The 3,398-nt window shown below is 44.6% G+C and overlaps 1 pseudogene; it reads right to left on the reverse strand.

The window, feature by feature from the left end:
• Positions 1-1,720: 1,720 nt before the first annotated feature.
• Positions 1,721-3,004, reverse strand: LOC129458483 (WD repeat domain phosphoinositide-interacting protein 3-like; annotated as a pseudogene).
• Between the last annotated feature and the right edge of the window lie 394 nt (positions 3,005-3,398).

The raw sequence follows: 3,398 nt of genomic DNA on the forward strand, positions 1-3,398 counted from the left end.
TATTGTTTCATTCTCTATTTTTATAATTACTCTTTTATCTATTTCTTTACTCATTATTTCTCTTTCCTTATCAATCCTTGATTCTAAGTTCAACTTTCTTCTCCCTGAATTACGAACTTTAGAAGTCCTTTCAGAGGAGATTTACTTTGGGTAAACTATCTGAGTTTTTGAGACTCAGCCAGGTTCAGTGGCTCATGCCTGAAATCCCAGCACTTTGGGAGGTGGAGGCAGGCAGACCACTTGAGGTCAGGAGTTCAAGACCGGCCTGGCCAACATGGTGAAACCCCATATTTACCAAAAAATATAAAAATTAGACAGGAGTCTTGGTACACACCTGTAATCCCAGCTACTTGGGAGGCTGAGGTGGAAGAATCATTTGAACCCTGGAGGTAGAGATTGCAGTGAGCTGAGATCATACCACTGCACTCCAGCCTGGGTGACAGAGTGAGAACCTCTCACTCTCTCAAAAAAAGAAAAAGGAAGGAAAGAAAGAAAAAGAAAATATGTATTTTCCCTCTTGTTTTTGTCTGATTGATAGCTTAGCTTCACTGAGCAGAAGACCCTAGAAGGACTGTGATTTTTCTCTCAGCACTTTGGACAGAGTCAACGTTCTGTCTTCTGATCTATTGTTGCTTTGTAGGAATTTATCTCTTTGCTGTGGCTGCAACTTAAGATTCTATCTCTGTTTTTTGGGTTTCTATGGTTGCATTACACTGTGCCTATCATGGATTTATTTTTATGTATCATGCTTAGGACTGTGCTTCCTAAAGTTGAGAATTCATGATTTTCCTTAATTCTTAAAAATTCGAATGTTATCTTTGCCCTGTTTTCTCTATTTTCTCCCTCTGGGACTGATTTGAACAGTTAGTCCTGGTTGAGTCTCCCTCTCTTCATTCCCTTTCTTTGTCTCCTCCATGCCTTCTGGATGTCCTCTTTAGATCTGTTTTCCAGATCCCTCTTCAGATATGTCTCAGCTGAAGCTCCCAGTCCCTGAGTGTTGAAATTCAATCATTAATGTTTTATTTCATGTTAGCTTTGATACTTTTTCAAACTTGCCTAATATCATGTTCTTTTCTTATGTCTTTAATTACTTATTTAATTTCTTCATTTCAATATTTATGTTTGTTTTTTTGAGACGGAGTCTTACTGTCGCCCAGGCTGGAGTGCAGTGGCACAATCTCCGCTCACTGTAACCTCTGCCTCCCGGATTCAAGCGAGTCTCCTGCGTCAGCCTCCTAAGTAGCTGGGATTACAGGTGCCCACCACCACACCTGGCTAATTTTTGTATTTTAGTAGAAACAGAGTTTCACTGTGTTGGCCAGGCTGGTCTCAAACTCCTGACCTCAAGTGATCTGCTTATAATGCAAGAACTAACATTTACACACTGGTTCATTTCCCCACTGTAGACTCAGTAAAAATGATGGAGTCTGTTGCAAAAACAAACTTGAATTTGTCCATCCTCTCAAACTAGTCCCCAGGTTTGTTTGCAGACCCTGTCAGTCCCAGCAGAACTAATGGGGACAGCCAGGCAGTCAGCATGACCTACTTAGAGCCACTGAGTGCCTGTAGTACCTTGATGAGGACTCTGTCTTTAATACCAAAATGGGAGTCCTTCTTAGGTAATCAGATAACCACGTATGGTTTCAGACCAAGGTCCCTGGGCAGCCCCTCCAGCCCGTGATCCAAGAGTCCCATGGGGCACTGGCACCAACCCCAGGAGTTTCAGGGACAATGAGTGTTGGGGTGCTGTTGCACTCATGGTTGAGGAATCACAGCTTGTTGTAGATCATTTCTAGAAACTGCGCATAGATGTCTGGGATGCATTCCCTTCTGGGGTTGAATAGGAATTTGTAGTAGCTGCCGTCTGCACAAATCGCAGTGACTGCATTTGGCTCTGCTCCAAGGGCACAAATGCATGGAGAGCCCAAGGGAACCTGAAACTTGGAGAAACCCCTTTGCAACTAAAGGATTTTGAAAGGAAACTAGCTGACACCAAATTGGACTGTTTATCCCTTCCTGGGTCTTCAGCTGCAAAAAATGTGCACTGTGCTGTGGTCACTGGATATGCAGATGAAGGACGCACCTTGATTGAAGTTAATGCAGAAAACATTAGCTGCTTGAGATCCTCTTCATAGTTCCTGGATTAAATGTCCTGATGAAGTATCGAATATTCTTATAAGGGTCCCTTTTTCGAGTGTGGTTGCAATTCTTGTTCCCTGCAGGTTGAGTGTGATGCAGCTCAGGATGCCCTCGGGAGTGGGAATGTCCACAGGTGGTTTCTCTGTGCTGGCCCGGTCCACGAGCTGAACATGGCCCGTGTGCGTGCCTGGCAAGGCCAGAAGAGAGTTGTTGCTATTGGGACAGAGGACAGAGGCCTTTAGGGTTTTAAGAGGTTTCAAAGATGTACAACTGATGGGGGTTCTGTGTGAGTGTGAACACCTTAATCATGGAGTCCAAAACAACCACAATTCTATCTTGCTGCAATTTGACTGCCTTGACTTCTGTAGCAAATTCTATTTCATTAACAGTCTTCTTTTTCAGTCATCTCAGATCATCACTTTGTTGGGAAGGTATTTCGGCTTTTTTCCACCAACAACTAAAGTTAAATAGTTGCAGCAAAATAACATTTCATTATGGCCAACTCTTCCTCCTAGAAATTTTTGTTTCTCTTTTTCTTTTAATGGATTGGTGTTATAGACTCAGAATCCGTTTTCCATCCCACAAGCAAGGCATCCGTGGTCCTGGCTGAAGCCGGTGTAGAGCAGCTAGTTACTGTGCGAGTTACAGGGTAGGAAGATCATGGCGCCACTGGGCTGGCCCACCCATTCTCAGCGAGCTGCCTGGGGAGGCTGGCTGGCTGGTCCCAGCGGGCTGGTGCTAAGGCCGCCCCAGGAATGGAAGTTTTATAGTATTCTCTTTATGAAGACAACTTTCTCTCAAGCCTGAGCACCATTTGCCCAGAACAAACATGTTCGTTTTTATCTTCTGGAAATTGTGAATTTGGTGATTGTATGTTCCCACCCTGCTTTTTTTTTTTTTTGAAACGGACTCTGGCTCTGTCGCCCAGGCTGGAGTGCAGTGGCGCGATCTCGGCTCACTGCAAGCTCTGCCTCCCGGGTTCACGCCATTCTCCTGCCTCAGCCTCCCAAGTCGCTGGGACTACAGGCGTCCGCCACCACGCCTGGCTAATTTTTTGTATTTTTTAGTAGAGATGGGGTTTCACCGTGTTAGCCAGGATGGTCTCGATTTCCTGACCTCGTGATCCACCCGCCTCGGCCTCCCATGTTTCCCCCTTTTGAAGATACCAGCATGCTCAGATTCAAATTTTAGGTCCACCTCTGACAAAATGCCTAGAATGTTAACACGTGACCCCACGCTGTTTATCGTATACATATTTT

The sequence above is a fragment of the Symphalangus syndactylus genome, chromosome 1, assembly GCF_028878055.3.
Source record: "Symphalangus syndactylus isolate Jambi chromosome 1, NHGRI_mSymSyn1-v2.1_pri, whole genome shotgun sequence".
NCBI lineage: Eukaryota > Metazoa > Chordata > Mammalia > Primates > Hylobatidae > Symphalangus > Symphalangus syndactylus.